Source organism: Salvelinus sp. IW2-2015, linkage group LG18 (genome assembly GCF_002910315.2).
Source record: "Salvelinus sp. IW2-2015 linkage group LG18, ASM291031v2, whole genome shotgun sequence".
Classification (NCBI taxonomy): Eukaryota; Metazoa; Chordata; class Actinopteri; order Salmoniformes; family Salmonidae; genus Salvelinus; species Salvelinus sp. IW2-2015.
Window position 1 is genome coordinate 63,983,810 of NC_036858.1, and position 21,568 is coordinate 64,005,377.

Here is a 21,568-nt window from a genome sequence, read left to right on the forward strand (position 1 = left end):
AATACCCCACCTTTAGAGTCCTCCACAGAGTCATCCACAGAGTCCTCCACAGAGTCATCCACACTGCCACCGCAACACAAGAAAAGGGTGACAGTACATGAAGACTTGTCACAGAGTTACTCCAGAATCTCCTCCCAGTGTGCCCTTGCAGTCCTGCAGCCCGTTTGCACAGTGTTAATGATAAAACTGGGACGCCCTCGCTCTACTCCGCTCCTTAATAAAATCTCTCTCCAAAAAGGGCCCCCATTTTCTTCTATAAATACTCCTCTGTCTTTTTTCCTGCTCTCTCTCACGGCTAGGTGACGTCCTCCAAGGGACGGAGACTGGCCCAGAATCACTGTGTGTGTCATACAGAAAGCGGTTGATGAACACTAATTGGAGCGTGTGCCTGGGCACTCTTATGAGTGTGGTAGTCTATGTGTGCTGGTCTATAAGTGTGTGTGTGTGTGTGTGTGTGTGTGTGTGTGTGTGTGTGTGTGTGTGTGTGTGTGTGTGTGTGTGTGTGTGTGTGTGTTGGGGGGTTTTTTGGGTGTTGGTGTGTGTGTGTGTGTGGGTGTGTGTGTGTGTGTGTGTGTGTGTGTGTGTGTGTGTGTGTGTGTGTGTGTGTGTGTGTGTGTGTGTTCCTCAATGCTCAGCCCCATTGAGAAGGAGCAGGGGCAATTTAAGACTTTGCTCTGGATTAGTGGGATTATGGGCTGATTTTTAAATCCCACTCCACCCCCTATCAGGACAGGGACAGAGGCACAGGGACACATGCCCCCCTTTATTAGGTTTAGGGTTGTGGAGATGTCACACAGACTCACTCACAGTGGTGCGTATGAATGCCTCTGATCTGGGTTACTTTAAAACAGTGCTGCAGCAACTTGTCCCTGAGGCAATTTACAGTAAAATAGAGTATTGGGCAACACAGAAGCAATCAGCAGGCTAGTTACTAGTCACATGGCCATCAGTCAATGGTAATTGAGAACTGCCAGTGAGTTGTGGTATATTTGTCAGTGTATGTGCAGAAAAAGGTTAATCACAGGTTAATCACACACACACTATGGATAATGGAATTACAGATCACAGGAGGACATAAAAATAAACCTACTAACAAAAGCAGGTGGTTAATGAGAAGGATTTATTGTAGAGAGAGACTTTTATCGGAGATTATTGAATTTATGGAGCATGGAACAGGACTACTGTGACAGTAGTTTAGCATTTTCTTCTTAAAGGAAATCAGTAATAATATTGTAATAACATAGTCATATCAAATGGATATAGTAACAGTAATAATATATGGTTTATAATGGCCTAAATACTGCAAGACAGCTAAGACATCTAAGACTGCTAAGACATCTAAGACTGCTAAGACATCTAAGACTGCTAAGACATCTAAGACTGCTAAGACATCTAAGACTGCTAAGACAGCTAAGACAGCTAAGACTGCTAAGACAGCTAAGACTGCTAAGACATCTAAGACTGCTAAGACATCTAAGACTGCTAAGACATCTAAGACTGCTAAGACAGCTAAGACAGCTAAGACAGCTAAGACTGCTAAGACAGCTAAGACTGCTAAGACAGCTAAGACTGCTAAGACATCTAAGACTGCTAAGACAGCTAAGACATCTAAGACTGCCAAGACAGCTATGTAAATTACTTATTTTCCAACACAGAAAACAGCAAAGGTGAAAAAAGTACCTCATAGTTGAGTAAAAGTAACAGCTCAGTCCTAGTTATACATACTGGGCCAGGTGAATTATTCAACAGCCATGCTTGTATCTCCAAACAAACACTGTTCCCTTCAATCAAACTCTCATCTTACACCTTGCCCAACCCAAGATGGCCACTTGACTTGTATATGGGAATATGGGAGAGCAAGAGAGACCGAGTGACATTATACAGGTCATTGAGCCTGAGGTAAAATGACTGAGCCTGGTCGGTGGGTACCTGACTGTTTAGGCAAGACATCAACCTGTTTAAAGCAGAGACAGACTAGAACAAAGTCTGAAATGAAAGCAATATTCATTCCCAGAGCCAAAAACAATCAAGTAATTTAGATACTGAAACAAATGACTAGAACTGCTAAAGCTGATAGGACCCATCATCATGTAACTACCGCCTGAATTGAAGCATGTGACTCAATGTGAAAGTGAATATAATGTGGAGTTTCCCAACAGTAAACAAACTGTGGTGTTTACATCTACAGCCAACAAATTCATGAATATTCAGTCTGCTGATGCTGGAAAAACTTCAATGCCATCCTATTGAATGAAGATACTTATTGTAACTGCCCAGAACGGTTTCAAAACGCATTCATTTGAGCTCCCATTATGATTTTATAAATAAGATGCAGTCTTACCTTTCAACACCCTGAGAAGATGAAGAAATACATAGCCTACAGAGCAAGTGCCTCTGAGGAACACTCCTCTCACTAGCTGTATGTGTAACATGAGAGCAGGGCCTGTTTGAAAATGCAGGCAAAACTCAGCAACCAGATCCAACCGTCTGTGTCATGATGCCTTTGGGTTGTGTGCAACTGAGGAGCAGGTGCACAATATTGAAATGGTGTAAAACTGTGAACATTTCTACTTATCCATTAATTTTCAATCTTTGCAAAAAGTTCATGTTAAGTCAAACAAATCTATAGCAATTTAGTCTGACTGACTGAATTTAATTTAGCTTGACTGTGAATGATTAACAACAAACCTTGTCATGCATGAGATAAAACATCAATAATCAATTACTTATAATGTATCCATTTATCCATGTTTACAATTTGTCGGTAACAGTCCATCATGATGTCGCCAAAGGAGCAGTGAAGTGATGCTATATTTTTTTGACGTCACACCAGCAACATCAGTGTTACAAAAACAAACAAAAAACATTTAGCAACAGGCTACGGATTTGTCAATGTGTTTTTTTAAATTGTTTTATTTTGGGTGAATTAAGTTAGTTTTCCCTATCACCTATGGGTTTTATTTTTACCTTGTTTGTTTCAACCCCGTCCACTTGGTGGCGGCAATACACCTTTTTAGGTTGTAGTCTGCCATAAAACACAGAAGAASAACAACAACAAAAAAGAAGAACAAGAACAACAAGAACAAAAAGAAGAACAAAAAGAAGAACAAMAACATGCTAACATCCAAAGAAGAAGAACCAAAAAAAAGAACAACAACAACAAGAACAAAAACAAGAAGAACAAAAACAAGAACAAAAACAACAAAAAGAAGAACAAGAAGAAGATGAACATGCAACAGAAGAGAAGCCACCCACACCATTATATACAGTGGGGCAAAAAAGTATTTAGTCAGCCACCAATTGTGCAAGTTCTCCCACTTAAAAAGATGAGAGAGGCCTGTAATTTTCATTATAGGTACACTTCAACTATGACAGACAAAATGAGAAAAAGAAATCCAGAAAATCACATTATAGGATTTTTTATGAATTTATTTGCAAATTATGGTGGAAAATAAGTATTTGGTCAATAACAAAAGTTTATCTCAATACTTTGTTATATACCCTTTGTTGGCAATGACAGAGGTCAAACGTTTTRTGTAAGTCTTCACAAGGTTTTCACACACTGTTGCTGGTATTTTGGCCKATTCCTCCATGCAGATCTCCTCTAGAGCAGTGATGTTTTGGGGCTGTTMCTGGGCAACACGGACTTTCAACTCCCTCCAAAGATTTTCTATGGGGTTGAGATCTGGAGACTGGCTAGGCCACTCCAGGACCTTGAAATGCTTCTTACGAAGCCACTCCTTCGTTGCCCGGGCGGTGTGTTTGGGATCATTGTCATGCTGAAYSACCCAGCCACGTTTCATCTTCAATGCCCTTGCTGATTGAAGGAGGTTTTCACTCAAAATCTCACGATACATGGCCCCATTCATTCTTTCCTTTACACGGATCAGTCGTCCTGGTCCCTTTGCAGAAAAACAGCCCCAAATTTCAATTGCGACCTGGCCAAGATAAAGCAAAGCAGTTCGACATATACAACAACACAGAGTTACACATGGAGTAAAACAAACATACAGTCAATAATACAGTAGAAAAATAAGTCTATATACAATGTGAGCAAATGAGGTGAGATACGGGAGGTAAAGGCAAAAGAAAAAGGCCATGGTGGTGAAGTAAATACAATATAGCATGAATGAAATCCTTTCTAGTTCCATTAACGTGCCACAGAAACCCCCACACAATTTGGCACAGCTTACAGATGGAATACTATTTATTTTTTATTCAGTTTTATATCCTAAGTTAAATGCACTTCACACATATATACAGTGCATTCGGAACAGTATTCAGATACAGTATTCAGACCCCTTGACTTTTTCCACATTATATTACGTTACAGCCTTATTCTAAAATGGATTAAATACTTTTCCCCCCTCATCAATCTACACACAATACCCCTTAATGACGAAGTGAAAAAAGGTTTTTAGAAATGTTTGCAAATGTATTAAAAATAAAAAACAGAAATACCTTATTTACATAAGTATACAGACCCTTTGCTATGAGACTCGAAATTGAGCTCAGGTGCATCCTGTTTCCATCGATGTTTCTACAACTTGATTGGAGACCTCCTGTGGAAAATGTAATTGTTTGGGCATACACCTGTCTATATAAGGTCTCTCAGTTGACAGTGTAAGTAAGAGCAAAAACCTAGCCATGAGGTTGAGGGAATTGTCTGTAGAGCTCAGAGACAGGATTGTGTCGAAGGCACAGATCTGGGGAAGGGTACCAAAACATGTCTGTAGCATAAGAAGGTCCCCAAGAACACAGTGGCTTCCATCATTCTTAATTAAGTTTTGAACCACCAAGACTCTTCATAGAGCTGGCTGCACGGCCAAACTGAGCAATCGGGGGAGAAGGGCCTTGGTCAGGGGGGTGACCAAGAATCCGATGGTCACTCTGACAGAGCTCCAGAGTTCCTCTGTGGAGATGGGAGAACGTTCCAGAAGAACAACCATCTCTGCAGCACTTCACCAATCAGGCCTTTATGGAAAAGTTGCCAGACGGAAGCAACTCCTCAGTAAAAGGCACATGGCAGCCCACTTGGTGTTTGCCAAAAGGCACCTAAAGGACTCTCAGACCATGAGACCATGCGTGGTAGGAGTAGGATTCATCTGTACCTCTCTCAGTGGTGCTTTAAATGATCTGTGGCAAAATTTGGATTTTTTTATTAGCCTCAACAAGTTTGTTTTTATTACATATTGCTCTTGGAAAGGTCATTTTCATAGAAACACAAAGATGTGATATTATTTGTGCTGTACTCAGAGTATAGGTGAGTCATTTCAACTGTAGAAAATGTGTTGTTGAAGTCAACAATATTGTTGAATCCATAAACAGACGCCCACCCAGACAAGAATGACTATGTAGATTGTGATAAGCTGTCGTTGTGAATGGTCTCATCCTCAGGACAACGGGCCAGCAGTGTCCTACTGGTTCCCACACAAGACATTCTGGGTGACCCTCAGTGCCACTCTCCTCCCTGTCATCATCGCCCTCAGCGTCACGGGGCATCTATGGCTCAGACAGCCGGACGAAGAGGTAGGAGAGACAACTCACATCTGATTCACCTGTCGGAACGCAGTGCTTTGTATCTGGCATTTAAACTATGAGTTGCTGTAGCCCAATCAAGCATAGAAGCACACATGACTGTAGTTGATGGACAAAATATTCACTCACACTTGTACAATCACAATGTTGATAGTGAGTTTACACTGAGTAAACCTATCCCTCTACTGTAGTCTTTACAGGTTGTTAGAATCACAGTTCCGGATCAGACTGGAACCCTGATCAATCGATCAGCATTGGTGGACAAGCACAACAACCTGGTGACCTATTCTGTGACCTCACAGGCCAACCACACGTCCACCGTGCTCTTTGATGTCAAACATGTAGGAAGASTTTTCTGAGTTGAAAGTATATTGAACTGAGACAAGCTCCGACCTTTCTATTGGTGTGGCTGTTTCTCAGTATTCAACAACACTTCACTGAACTGACTCATGTTTGTGCAGGGTTTGATATGTTACAAGCCTGAGAACCGGGATACTTGCTTCCTGCGTAAGATGGAGAGATCTGATTATGAAAATGTGCACTCCCTCCTCCAGCAATCAACACAACAGGTAAAGATGGTCACTCTTTCAATTTATAACAGCGTATGAAACATACTACTTTGGATTTCACATCATATGAGTCTCAGAGGAACTATGCCGTTTTGGGACTTAAATTGGCATGGCAACAACTAAAGGGTATGCAGAAACAGCTTACTGTACTTACAGCCACTCTCCAAACCAACCTTTGTTTTATTGGAGCTGAGGTGAGTCACACTGTTGCTGCTAATGTGTAAAGTGGCAGTAGGGGTGGATCATAGGAAGGGACTCATAGCTTAGTGCCACTTCTGCCTCCCTCTCCATACCCAGCCAGACCCTATTGGATTTAGGGGTGTTGATTTTGTAATCCCTTTCCTCTCCCAGTCCAGAGAGAAAGATGTAAGGCCTTGTTTGGTCTATAGAAAAATAGACCAAACAAGGCCTTACATGCTTATAGTGTAGTGAGTCTCTCCAGGACTGAATTCCTCAGGGCATCTGATCCTCCTAGCCCCCTCTCTCCCCTGGATCCCCTTACAGGTTGGGACAGCAGTGAGGCTCAGACCTGCACAATGGCCACTCTGTTTGGGGAGTACTGTGCTTGTTAAGGCTTCGCTGTACTGGAGAAAGAGGAGAAACTATGGTTGGTTAGCGAGGGAAGGGCCAGTCTGGCAGAGGACAACTTTTAATGAGGTATGCTTTTTGGTTATGTGTGGTCAATGTCAATGGTCATTACAGAATGGATGGGTTGCTTTTCTGCTGTGGAACTGTGAATCTACAGGGCCATGATGACATCCAGCTGTGTCCTTGCTGCCTATTCATTAGGTATTTTACTTCATGAGATGATTACTTGCTCATATCAAATTGAATAATGGTTATCTCATTTAGGCCTAGGCTAATTCATCTATTCACAAGAGCTCGGGTATGATGAAGCTACTCATGTCATTACCTCATAGTGAAGGGCCACTGTGCAGCTGGACTAAATCATTCATTGGTTGTATAGACTTTAGTTACTTACATAGAATAGCTCTCTCAAAAGATAAATATGCCAAAATCCTAAGTGTTTCATGCTTTTCTCATGCTATCTGAGTCGTTTGAGATGTGACTCGCATGGTATCAAGTATCTCATAAAACTAGACTTTAGCATCAGACCCACCGATTGTGGTCATTCAGTGTCTGATTTACTGGATAGACTTAATCTTTATAGAAATGCTGGGCCTTTCTGGGGTCAATCTCTCCGTTCTGCAGCACAATGCTCTTCAGAGTGGAGGGAAACAGATTGTTAGAAGGTTTGCTCAGGCGTAACAGCATGTTAAGTGGTCCCTATCGGACTCATCAATAGTGTACATGGTGCAATTACTAAATGGTCTTTGTGCCAAATGAGAGACACCAGAGCTGAGACAATAACCTGGCAGACCACTGAAGTGATCCAATAAAGACACTGCACTATAATTACAACTTGAGTTTGTCTGCAACAGCTATTTTGAACCATTCTGTTATACGTTAATTTACACCATTTTTATTTGTCGTTTGAAAAACCACTGAGTGCAATCATAACTCCTCTGGTGTACATGTTGCTTATTCTCATCATTCCTAATAATCCTGAAATAATGTGCTCCAACAATTACAAATGTGATCATCTCCTGCCAGGAGAGCCAGTTGGTGTTGTTGGGGAATGAGACCCAGAGACAGACAGAGTTTCTGGGGGTGATGGGGGGCAGTCAGGTGGACGTGCCCACCCTGGAGGATCCTCTACAGGCCCTGTGTCAAAAATGCTAAATACACATTCACTTGCCTTGACATTTACAATGACATAAGCATTAGAGATGAAACTGTGAAGCATTTTATTTTAAAGCGTGTCAAATGTTATATTCAATTCTGAGAAGTCAATAGTCATACAAAGCAAAGACCTGAGCCCTTTTGTTAAACAAGTTCCTTGCTCCCCGTCTGTGTGCTGGCAGATGTTTCCAGAATAGAGTAGCTCCCTGTCTGTGTGCTGGCAGATGTTTCCAGAATAGAGCAGCTCCCTGTCTGTGTGCTGGCAGATGTTTCCAGAATAGAGCAGCTCCACTGTCGTGTGTGCTGGCAGATCTTTCCAGAATAGAGCAGCTCCCTGTCTGTGTGCGGCAGATTTTCCAGATAGAGCAGCTCCTTGCTCCCTGTCTGTGTGCTGGCAGATGTTCCAGAATATAGAGCAGCTCCCTGTCTGTGTGCTGGCAGATCTTTCCAGAATAGAGCAGCTCCTTGCTCCCTGTCTGTGTGCTGGCAGATGTTTCCAGAATAGAGCAGCTCCTTGCTCCCTGTCTGTGTGCTGGCAGATCTTTCCAGAACAGCGTGAGAAACATAATCGTGAAAAACAGTGCTGTGTGACCTTTACAAAGTCACAGCAGTAAATAAGAAGAACAACCTTTAGGCTAAACTCACTGCTACCTAACTACAGCAGGTAGATGACCAATACAGTATCTAACTCTCTCTGTAGCAGAGAGCATTGATAGCCAACTATTTTAGAGGATGAATTTGCTACTCAATCACCAAGTGAGTAAAACTCAATGGAGATACGGTTCCATTAGCAGGCAGTAGTTATGACTTGCATACTTTGAGGTTTTGTTGGTCTTTTCTACCAAACTGCCTGTTAAGTAACAGACCTTCTCTCTCTCACTCTGTGACGGTCCAGGTAAACAGCATTTAGTCTACTTCTGCATAGACATCTGCTTCCCTAGTAACATCTGTGTGTCTGTCTGCTTCTACTCCCTGCCGGAGTGACCTGCCATCATCCAGTCTCAGGCAGCACATACCAGCGCTTATCAGGGAAACAAAGTGCTACTTCTCATCCCRGCTAAGAAACCGGAGTGTCGCCAGCTCCAAAAAACACTGAATACAACCGGGGAACAGGAGCTGGCTTTCACTCTCAATACTGCAGCCCCTGCCACCTTAGTCCCTCCTATGCCTCCGCTCCAGTCCTTTCCCTTCTGAGAGATAAGCGACGGTAACAAGCTGTGAAGTTTATCTGCAGACTACCCTCGTCACCTTTCCTTAATGTTTAATACGTTCCCTTGTGGCAGAGTTGTCCGTTATTTTTGTTCTTGTTATTTCCTGTACTGTAACCCACAGCAGATGAGTCATCATGTGTGTAACCATTCCTGTTTGCAGGAATCTCTTAAAATGACTTGATCCCTTCAATAAACCAAGTTGTGTATAGATTCTCTTTTTTAGGGTACTAAAAAGAAAGAAAATGGAAAGATGCTAACACTTCACACTAAAAAGTGTGTGTCAAGTGTGAGTGTCAAGACAAAAGCACCACAGAGTAAATGTTGCACACCAGTTAGTCTTGTTACTGGAATTCATCATATCCCGTACGATCACACATGGGATACAGCCCTCTTATATCCTGAACAGTCACTGGTGGGATGCAGCCCTCTTATATCCTGAACAGTCACTGGTGGGATGCAGCCCTGTTATATCCTGGACAGTCACTGGTGGGATGNACAGTCACTGGTGGGATGCAGCCCTGTTATATCCTGGACAGTCACTGGTGGGATGCAGCCCTGTTATATCCTGTACAGTCACTGGTGGGATGCAGTCCTCTTTCCAGATATCCATCAGATTTTTTAAAGACTTAACTTTTGAGACCTTTCACCTTTGATTAAGTTAGTGAATTTAAATACATTCATCTAGCTGTGGCCCATCACAATACTCCTTGCCCAAGCTATAAGACAAACAAGGCCATGACACACTCTCCCTGTATCCCCAGGCTGTTTCAATGTAGTCCTTTGGACAAATATAAAAAGAGCCTCTCCCCTCATAAATAAACTATTGTGCAAGCAGAAGCTGTGAGAGACATAGACAGGTGGATATTTATCTACAGTCAAAGAGCTTCGCTGTGAGACAAACAGCTGTGTGGATATTTATCTACAGTCACAGAGGTTCGCTATAGAGTAGCTCCTCATCAGCCAAGACACACCACAGCCTTCTGATGGCCGCTGTACTCCCTCTTAATCTCCCCGGTCTCCACACACCACTGCCATGCCAGGTTGTCAGAAGAGGCTGTAACACATACATCACACATTTATTGATCGTTACGTCAGAACTGCCCAAAGTCAGTTAAGTCAATCTAGCCACACTAGGATGGAAGTCAGTCACTTTCAACCGCAAAACAATCATTTACTCTAGTTCAGGTCTCTCCAACCCTGTCCCTAGTGAGCTACCCTGTAGGTTTTCACTTCAACCCTGTCCCTAGTGAGCTACCCTGTAAGTTTTCACTTCAACCCTGTCCCTAGTGAGCTACCCTGTAGGTTTACATTATAAACATTTACATTTAAAGGTCATTAGCAACCGTTCTTGGTATGTAGGAAGGAGAGTGTGGAGCTACTATTTGAAGGGACTGATATAGTTATTCACGCGGTGAATACGGGAGCGGGTCGATGCTAGGTTATGATATCGCATGGAGCAACCACTTTAACAATAGTGCATCTAACTTTTAAGGGGGGGGGGTTAGAAGGATTACTTTATCCTATCCTAGGTATTCCTTAAAGATGGTGGGGTTTCAGGTGCTCTCCGGAAGGTGGTGATTGACTCCGCTGACCTGGCGTCGTGCAGGGAGTTTGTTCCAACCATTTGGGGGTGCCAGAGCAGCGAACAGTTTTGACTGGGCTGGAGCGGGAACTGTACTTCCTCAGAGGTAGGGAGGCGAGCAGGCCAGAGGTGGATGAACGCAGTGCCTTGTTTGGGTGTAGGGGCGCTGATCAGAGCCTGAAGGTACGCGAGGTGCCGTTCCCCTCACAGCTCCGTTAGGAAAGCACCATGGTCTTGCTAGCGGATGCGAGCTTCAACTGGAGAGCCAGTGGAGAGAAGCGGAGGAGCCGCGGTGGACGTGGACGAGGAACTTGGAAGTTGACACCAGACGGGCTGCGGCGTTCTGGATGAGTTGTAGGATGCAGGGTTTAATGGCACGCAGGAGCCCAGCCAACAGCGAGTTGCAGTATCCAGAAGCCGGGAGATGCAAGTTGCCTGGATTAGACCTGCGCCGCTTCCCCTGCGTGAGGCAGGTCGTACTCTGCGAATGTTGTAGAGCATGACCTACAGGAACGGTCCAACGGCCGCTGATCGTTAGTTGAGAACGACAGCGGTGTTGTCAGGATCACCGCCAAGGTTCTTCAGCACTCTGGGAAGGAGGACACATGGAGTTGTCAGACCGTTGAGGCGAGATCATGAGCGGGCAGTCTTCCCGGGAAAGACAGCTCCGTCTTGGCGAGGTTCAGCTTTGAGGATTGATCCGTCATCCGCAACTGATACATGGTCTGCCAGACATGAGAGATGCGATTCCACCTGATTATCAGAGGGGGGGAACGGAGAAGAATTAATCTGTGTGTCGTCTGCATTAGCATGATAGGAAACCATGTGGAGATAGACAGACCAAGTGAACTTGGTGTATGCGAGAATAGGAGGGGCCTAGAACAGAGCCCTGGGGACACAAGTGGTGAGAGCACGTGGTCGGAGACCATATTCTCACCACGCCACCTGGTAGGAGCGACGCTGTCAAGGTAGGACGCAATCCAAGCGTGGCCGCGCCGGAGATCGGCCCAGCTCGGAGAGGGTGTGAGAGGGGATCTGATGGTTCACCAGTATCAAAAGGCAGCCGAATAGGTCTAGAGGCATGAAGAGCAGAGACGAGAGAGAGTTAGCATTTAGCGTGCGGAGCGCCTCCGTGACACAGGAGAGCAGTTCTCAGTGATGACTAGTCTTGAAACCTGACTGATTTGGATCAAGAAGGTCATCTGAGAGAATGCGGTAGAGGGCTGGCCAAGGACGGCACGTTCAAAAAAAAAAGTGAAAAGAAGTTTTCATACTGCTTCAACCCTGTCCCTAAAGAGCCTACCGCTCCTGTATGTTTTCACTTCAAACCCTGTCCCTGCAGAGAGCTGACCTCGCTGTAAGTTTCACTTCAACCCTGGTCCTGGAGAGCTACCCTCCTGTAATTTTCACTTCAACCTGTCCCTGAAGAGCTACCTCCTGTAAGTTTCAACTTCAACCCTGTCCCTGAAGAGCCTACCCTCCTGTAGTTTTCACTTCAACCCTGTCCCTGGAGGCTACCTCTGTAAGTTCACTTAAACCTGTCCTGAAGAGCCTACCCTCCTGTAAGTTTTCACTTCAAACCTGTTTCCCTGGAGAGCTACCCTCCTGTAAGTGTTTTGCATTCAACTGTCCCTGAAAGAGATACCCTCCTGTAAGTTTTTCACTTTCAACCCTGTCCCTGGAGAGCTACCCTGCCTGTAAAGTTTTCAACTTCAACCCTGTCCCTAGTGAGTTCCCTCTGTAAGTTCACTTCAACCCTGTCCCTGAAGAGCTACCGCTCCCTGTAAGTTTTCACTTCAACCCTGTCCCTGAAGAAGCTACCTCTCCTGTAAGTATTTTCATTCAAACGCCTAGTCCTGGAGAGCTACCCTCCTGTAGTTTCACTATCAACCCTTCCGTAGTGGAGCTTCCTCTCTGTAAGTTCTATTTCTTCAACACTGTCCTGAAGAGCTGACTCCTGTAAGTTTTTTCACTTCAACCTGTCCTGAAGAGCTACCTCCTGTACATTTTCACTTCAACCCTGTCCTGAGTGGAGCTTTCCCTCCTGTAGGTTCACCTAACTCTCCTGTCCCCTGGAGAGCTACCTCCTGTAAGTTTTCACTGTCAACCCTGTCCTGCAGGCTACTCCTGTAATTTTCACTTCAACCGTCCCTGAGAGTACCCTCTGGTAAGTTTTCAACTTCAACCCTGCCCTATGAGCAATACCCTCCTGTAGGTGTGCACCTTCAACCTGTTCCCTGAAGAGCCTACCTCCTGTACTTTTCACTTCAACCCTGTCCCTGAAGAGCTACCTCTCCTGTGACATTTTTCTACTTCAAACTCGCTGTTCCTGAAGAGGCTACCCTCCTGTACGTTCTCTATTTCAAAAAACAACCTTGTCCTGGATGAGCTAACCTTCTGTACATTTTTCACTTAACCCATGTCTGTAACTAATCTGATTAAGTTTATCAACTAGCTAATAATTAGAATCAGATGCGCTAGATTAGGGTTGGAGTGAAAACCTCCAGGATGGTAGCTTTCCAGGAACAGAGCTAGATGAAGTGTCAATACACAACTCATATTAGTAATGATCGTAGTATTACCATCATACAACTTAGCACTGACCTGTCACAAACGTACTGGTGATGTCTCCAGAGAGGCACAGTCGCCCACATCCCAGCCTCGAGAGACGTCTTCTCGCCAGGGTTGTTACTCCATGCTCAACTCGTCATCAGAGAGTAGTTAGACATCCTCCTCTTACACGTCTGGTCTGCCGAGCAGGTTGCCAGCAGCCTGTTGGGAAAACACAGTTAAGTCACATAAAAACTTACTATACAAGACGTGCAATCAAATCTGACTACTAAGATTCGTATAGGCTGCATTATGCACACATTCCTTAAAATATGTGTGGTGTTGTGTTGTACTCACGTAGAATCAGGGCTGAATTTGCAGCGGACTAGGTGCTTATTAGCGGGATCTTGGTTTTTGGGTGAGCTGTGTCACCTCGTCACCCATCCCTCCTGCCAGGTTCCACACGTAACAGTTTCCCTGTGAGGTGGAGCGAGATCACAATTACTACACTGAACAAAATAGAAACATGGAACAATTCAAAGATTTTACTGACTTACACAGTTCATATAAGGAAATAGTCAATTTAAATAAATTCCTTAGGCCCTAATCTATGGATTTCACTGATTGGGGGAATATGACATGCATCTGTTGGTCAGATATACCTTTAAGAAAAACAGTAGGGGCGTGATCAAAACCAGTCAGTATCCCTCTGTCGCACCACGCCCATTTGCCTCATGCAGCGTGACACATCTCCTTCACATAGAGTTGATCAGGCTGTTGATTGTGGCCTGTGGAATGTTGTTCCACTCATCTTCAATGGCTGTGTGAAGTTGCTGGATATTGGCGGGAACTGGAACCCGCTGTCGTACACGTCGATCCAGAGAATCCCAAACATGCTCATTGGGTGACATGTCTAGTGAGTATGCAGGCCATGGAAGAACTGGGACATTTTCAGCTTCCAGGAATTGTGTACAGATCCTTGCAACATGGGGCTGTGCATTATCATGCTGAAACATGAGGTGATGGAGGCAGACGAATGTCATGAATAGGGCCTCAGGATCTCGTCACGGTATCTCTGAATTTAAATTGCCTGTGATAAAATGCAATTGAGTTCTTGTCCGTAGTTTATGCCTGCCCATACTGTAACCCCACTGCCAAAATGGTGCACTCTTTTCACAACATTGACATCAGCAAACCGCTTTCCCACACAACGCCATACACGCTTTCTGCCATCTGCCCGATACCGTTGAAACCGGGATTCATCCATGAAGAGCACACTTCTCTAGCGTGCCAGTGGCCATCGAAGGTGAGCATTTTCTCACCGAAGTTGGTTACGACGCCAAACTGCAGTCAGGTCAAGACACTGGTAAGGACGATGAGCATGCAGATGAGACGGTTTCTGACAGTTTGTGCAAACCTACAGTTTCATCAGCTGTCTGGGTGGCTGGTCTCAGATGATCCATCAGGTAAAGAAGCCGGATGTGGAGGTCCTGAGCTGGTGTGGTTACACGTGGTCTGCGGTTGTGAGGCTGGTTGGATGTACTGCCAAATTCTCTACAACGATGTTGGAAGCGGCTTATGGTAGAGGAATGAATATTAAATTCTCTGGCAACAGCTCTGGTGGATATTCCTGCAGTCAGAATGCCAATTGCATGCTCCCTCAACTTGAGACATTTGTAGCATTGTGTTGTGTGACAAAACTGCACATTTTAGAGTGGCCTTTTATTGTTCCCAGCACAGGGTGCACCTGTGTAATGATCATGCTGTTTAATCAGCTTCTTGATATGCCACAACAGGGATGTAAACAAAATTGGGCACAACATTTGAGAGAAATAAGCTTTTTGTGCATATGGAACATTTCTGGGATATTTTATTTCAGCTCATGAAACCAACACCTTTCACATATATTTTTGTTCAGTGTAAATTATGTATTAGAGTGTACAGTCCAGTATAACATAATTCATTTGTTAAGCATACTGACCGAGCCATTGACTGCTGCCATGTAGGTGGCGTCAGGGTCGATGTGGACTGAGTTGATGGACACTTCTGGTTCAGGAATAAGCTGCTCATTGTGATCGGTCTTCAGATCCCAGATATGGATCACACCGCTCTGGTCCCCCACGATCAAGTCAGCCTGGAAAATGCACAAGCCCGATTGAGAATCAATTAGATACAATAGACAGAGTTTAAAGAAAGTTAGGATTAGCCTAGGTGTTTATCAACAGTACAATGCTGACAGTCCAGTAACAGTGCTCCCTCTAGTGGTGGCATATATCAAATCACTTTTGAGACACTGGTTGCAGTCTAAAAGACACACCCAGGCTAACGTTAGTTAGCTAATTAATTTGCTAGCTATCATACAGTAGGCAAATATTAATAATTATATATTTAATATAAGTAGACATGCACTAATAATTTAATGTAGTGCATATAAAGCACCCACAAGCCACCGGTGGCTGAAAACACAATCATTGCAGGCTGAACGAGTGACATGATAGGGTGTGTCTTTTAAGCGTTTGGACCGCAGCCACTGACTTACRTGGTTGGGATGAAGACACACACACAGTTTATGGGAGCATTGACCTGAAAGATCCTCTGGCATTGCAGGTTCCTTGACCTTGGACCAGAGCAATGTTCAGCTTGGTGAGAATGCCATAACATGCCCCACAGGCAGGCAGGCAGACAGTATTATCAACAGTACCCCAGGTCCCAGATGCGAGCCATGCAGTCCTCTCCTCCTGTGTAGATCCAGCGATCGTCCTCATGGAAGTCCACTGACGCCGTCATAGTTTATGACCGGGGTTGGGTTATTGGAGTTTAGATCACACATACGGATGTGTTGATAACCTTTGGAAAAGAACAAAAGACACACAGTCAAGCCCACATTAATTATGATGATAATTATATGTATGGTTTTGCCTATTTTATTTCTCAACAAACCTGCAATCATACTTCTGTTGGGAGTAACTTCGAGGGAGTTCACTTGGTGAAAGTACTGGTTAAGAATATAATTAAAGGTTGCTAGCTATAATCATTGTGCAACAACATACATATTAAAAGGTAGCTAGCTATAGTCATTGTGAAACAACATCCCTATGAGCAAAATACATATTTTAAAAGGATTGTGCTCACTGGGATGTTCACAAAAATATCTCCAATTGAAGGAGTTGGAGACTTGGAGCAATTTCTAAGTTGTTACAACAAACAACAACTGGTGGTCTAGAAACGAAATGAAAGCTAAATCTGCAAGAAAGGTCTTGATGAATTCGTGTGAAGCAAGTGGACGTAAGGATACAGAGTCCAGAATCAACGGGTCGCTACCCACTGTCCCTGGTTCACATTCATGCTTGAGTGCAGGTATGTTGTCACTGTAAACAGCATAAAATATTAGAGGCATTCAAGAGCAATAATGCTAGCGAACAATAACTTTTTATCACTGTTACTTAACGTTAGCTAACAGGTATTTATAATGTCAACAACTCGCCAGACGTTAGCCTAGCTAGCTTTTTTAAACTCTGGTCCATGCGCACGCGTTGGATATTGCGCGTCAACGAGAGCTACATTTTGTTTTTCTACAGCACAGTAGTAAAATCTTTACCTTGATGAGTTTCTAAAGTATATTAAAGGAAATAATTTACAATTTAACGTACAAGAGCGCAGAGACAACTCGTAATGCTGTCGCGCGATGGACCACAGAAAAGTTAGCTATGCTAGCTAGTCTCCTTGTCTATTTAGTTTGTTAAACCATTTGGTGGCATGGTCCAGATGACAGTCACATAAATCGTGTACAAATAGCACCAATAAAAATATATTATCTTACCTCCAATATGTGTAGAATTTTAATGACAAAGGTTATGTAAAGATTACCCTTGCATGTGTTATTTACAGAAATACTTAACGGCGTCAAATAGCTCCCCACTACAACAAGTACTGTACAATAAGTTCCGGATTCAAATCTTTTTTTTGGTACCGGCTAGGTTCTGCAGTCACTTGGTGGTGGCAAATATGTTCTACTGGGGTGGCGGTTGTTTTTTTTGTTTTAGTTTCTTCTTCTTCTACTACTTCTATGGTATTATGGCAGTCCGCAAACATACGTTATAGGTGCATGCAGCCACCTTCCATGTGGGGTGAAAACTGAGGAACTTTAAGGCAGAAAAACAGGAAAAAAAACAAAAACATTTGCACGCAGTGGTTGAAAAAGTACCCAATTGTCATAATTGAGTAAAAGTAAAGATACCTTTATAGAAAATGACTCAAGTAAAAGTGAAAATCACCCAGTAAAATACTACTTGAGTAACTGTGTAAAAGTATTTGGTTTGAAATATACTTCAGTATCAAAAGTATAAATAATTTCACATGCCTTCTTGATTTTTTTGACATTTTACGAATAGCCAGGGCACACTCCAACACTCAGACATAATTTACAAACGAAACATTTGTATTTAGTGAGTCCAGCAGATCAGAAGCAGTAGGGATGTTCTCTCGATAAGTGTGTGAATTGGCCAATTGCCCTGTTCTACTAAGCATTTGAAGTACTTTTGGGTGTCAGGGAAAATGTATGGAGTAAAAAGTACATTATTTTCTTTAGGAAGTAGTGGACTAAAACTAAAATTTGTCAGAAATATAAATAGTAAAGTACAGACACCCGAAAAAACTACTTAAGCAGTATTTTAAAGTATTTTTACTTAAATACTTTACACCACTGTTTGCACTTGCTTCCACAATTTACACTGCCTATGTATAGGAGACCTGGTGGACAGCCCGGATTCTTGCTACTTCGACTACCTTCACCCTTACAGGGCACTCCTGGAACTCGGGAACTTTGTCTGTGCTTTGTCTGACAGCGAAACAGTTTATTCAGCCTCATTTACTGCCTTTAAAAAAAACATAGCTAATATGGCTGACTTGCTTAAACAAATGTGGTTTCTACTGACAATTGAGATGTACAAATTATGGCATAAGGGAACGATGAGCACATTAGAGGCAATCCGTAATTTTGAATAAGACACTAATGAGCGAGCTAAGACGGACGTAGTCAATATAACTATTTGTTCAGCACTTTTGAAATGTACAGCGACATAATTCAGAACATGAACCGTTCTTACAGTATTCTCCCTGTACACCAAGTCAGAACTGTAGGATAAATAAAGTGGGCAGATAAGCAGACAATGAAAGCTCTTACAATATTCGATGATGACATTTCTCWAAAAAAAGGCTACATGTGCACCACCAAGTCAGAACAGTAGGCTAAGTTATGAGGGGGAAAGGGACCAAATTATTAGGGTGAGACACATGGCCTACTAAAAGCTTACTACACAACATACACTTAGTATTACTTTCTTAGCTACAGTATACATATCTCCCTTGCACATTACATCATTTATGCAGCAGCATAAAATACATTTTTGGACTCACCATTGTGCTGTGCTCACTTGAACAGGAAGTTGGCGCAGCATTCCTTCTTATGGGAAAATGTTGTCATGAAACATTGTCATCAAAGTTTGTCATTCTCTGGATTTATGGTGCTTTCAAGACAACTGTGAACTCTGAAAAAAACAAGGTCAAATCATGACGTCAGTGATCTTCAGGTCGGAGTTCTAGAAAGAGGCCCGTGTTCCCGACTTGGAATTCCGAGTTGGATGACTGTTGAAAATGTATTTTCCCAGTCAGAGCTAGTTTTTTTATGAGTTCCCAGTTGTCTTGTACTCACTGAAGTCTGAGATTTCCTAGTTCTGAGTTTCCAGTTGTTTTGAACGCGGCAGAAGTCATACTGGATTGACAGCATGGCCAATGTATTCAACCTTTTCTGGCCCACAGTGTTGAGTGTGAATGTTTATCCTTTTAAGCTTGGAAAAGAGACCCTTAAACCCAGACTTGGACTACACACCCTCTCCACCAAATAACAGGGGAAGCAAAATAGTGATTGCTTTGCAATGTTTGCAGTTAGCCAATGATTCCTTCCAAACCACTCATTGTTCAATTTGCGATTTCCAACTTGTTGTGTAATGTTTAGATCCAATGGCCAATGAGCACCGATTCGTTTGGTCTATCATTTCTCTTTATATGACAAGGATTAAAAAGGATTTGCTAGTAGATTGTCAACGTGATTCATGATGATGACTGCTTGTCTAGCTTGCTAGCTAAGATTTTGAAAGTATAATGTTGACATGATCAGTCCAATCAAAGCTACAGTAGATATAATGTGATTTGAAGTAATTTTTATCTGTGGCCAATGACCTTGAGCCTTCTTGGATGGGCACTTCTAATGTAAATAAAATCAGCAACAAAAAAAAACATCCTCAAACTGTCAACTGTGTTTATTTTCAGCAAACTTGACATGTGTAAATATTTGTATGAACATAACAAGATTCAACTGAGACATAAACTGAACAAGTTCCACAGACATGTGACTAACAGAAATGGAATACTATGTCCCTGAACAYAAAGGGGGTCAAAATCAAAAGTTACAGTCAGTATCTGGTGTAACCACCAGCTGCATTAAGTACTGCAGTGCATCTCCTCCTCATGGACTGCACCAGATTTGCCAGTTCTTGCTGTAAGATGTTACCCCACTCTTCTACCAAGGCACCTGCAAGTTCCCGGACATTTCTGGGGGGTATGGCCCTAGCCCTCACCCTCCGATCCAACAGGTCCCAGGCGTGCTCAATGGGATTGAGATCCGGGCTCTTCGCTGGCCATGGCAGAGCACTGACATTCCTGTCTTGCAGGAAATCACGCACAGAACAAGCAATATGGCTGGTGGCATTGTCATGCTGGAGGGTCATGTCAGGGTGAGCCTGCAGGAAGGGTACCACATGACGGAGGAGGATGTCTTCCCTGTAACGCACAGTGTTGAGATTGCCTGCAATGACAACAAGCTCAGTCCGATGATGCTGTAACACACCGCCCCAGACCATGACGGACCCTCCACCTCCAAATCGATCCCGCTCCAGAGTACAGGCCTCGGTGTAACGCTCATTCCTTCGACAATAAACGTGAATCCGACTATCACCTCTGGTGAGACAAAACCGCGACTCATCAGTGAAGAGCACTTTTTGCCAGTCCTGTCTGGTCCAGCAACGGTGGGTTTGTGCCCATAGGCGAATTTATTGCACTGGCCACATCTGCAGTCCTCATGCCTCCTTGCAGCATGCCTAAGGCACGTTCACACAGATGAGCAGGAACTCTGGGCATCTTTCTTTTGGTGTTTTTCAGAGTCAGTAGAAAGGCCTCTTTAGTGTCCTAAATGTTCATAACTGTGACCTTAATTGCCTACCGTCTGTAAGCTGTTAGTATCTTAACAACCATTCCACAGGTGCATGTTCATTAATTGTTTATGGTTCATTGAACAAGCATGGGAAACAGTGTTTAAACCCTTTACAATGAAGATCTGTGAAGTTATTTGGATTTTTACAAATTATCTTTGAAAGACAGGGTCCTGAAAAAGGGATGTTTCTTTTTTGCTGAGTTTATATGGCAGCACCCAAGGGGGCTTGAACTTTCTAGCTCTCCCTGTAGATGTTGCGATGACATAGTGTCCCCATGAGTGACAGAACACTAAGCCAATCACGGCGCAACTAGAGAAGATTACCAACACCTACACTCTGTATTTTCCGCTGGCTGCCTCTCGACCACAGAGAGCACTGAGCTAGGCTGAAACATCTGTATTTTGGAGCTGCCTTAAGAAAGCAAAAAAAGACCATGCTTGTATGCGGCTTTATTAACTCAATATATGTATTTTACATTGTTTGCAAAATMATATGTGACACGTATTAATGCCAAAATAACATGCAAAACAGGCCAAAAATTACAGGTCGCCACTGTTTCTTCCATTCACCATAAGGTTCAATGGACTTGCATCTACTACTCCTGGTACGTGAAACGTGGTGCTTTAGATTTCCAGCCTTAATTTCCACCACGACGCCAGAGATGACACCTTTTACCAGTGCCCTGTTCAGAAAATCAAAGCTTTCTACATCATACTCTGATAACTCCCAGAGACACAGTTTATTTTTGTTCTTGTGATATACAATACATCAACACCATACCACTCCTGGTCACTTTGACTCCACCTTTCCCAGTACACCCTCCACCCTCTCCTTGACCGCAAATGGATCTCTCAAAATTACATTTTTATCTATGAAAAATTACTCCAAAAAGAACGAGGCATTATCAAACCGAGTCCTATCTTCATTAACAACTTTAACCCGTTTTGCGCCATTCTTCAATGCTACAGTTTTACACTAATTTCCATAAACTTTACTCAACGCGCCATCCGACCTCTGCCTTCTTCTTCTTTGGAATTATGGTGGTCCACAAACAAATGTTATAGATGCATGCAGCAACCTATTGTATTGGCTGTGCATCAGCCTACT

General features: G+C 43.3%; 2 pseudogenes; one reads left to right on the forward strand and one right to left on the reverse strand.

Moving 5' to 3' along the window:
- Positions 1-5,022: 5,022 nt before the first annotated feature.
- On the forward strand, positions 5,023-8,875 carry LOC111977985 (BRICHOS domain-containing protein 5-like; annotated as a pseudogene).
- A 2,021-nt stretch (positions 8,876-10,896) lies between these two features.
- On the reverse strand, positions 10,897-17,310 carry LOC111977986 (target of rapamycin complex subunit lst8-like; annotated as a pseudogene).
- Between the last annotated feature and the right edge of the window lie 4,258 nt (positions 17,311-21,568).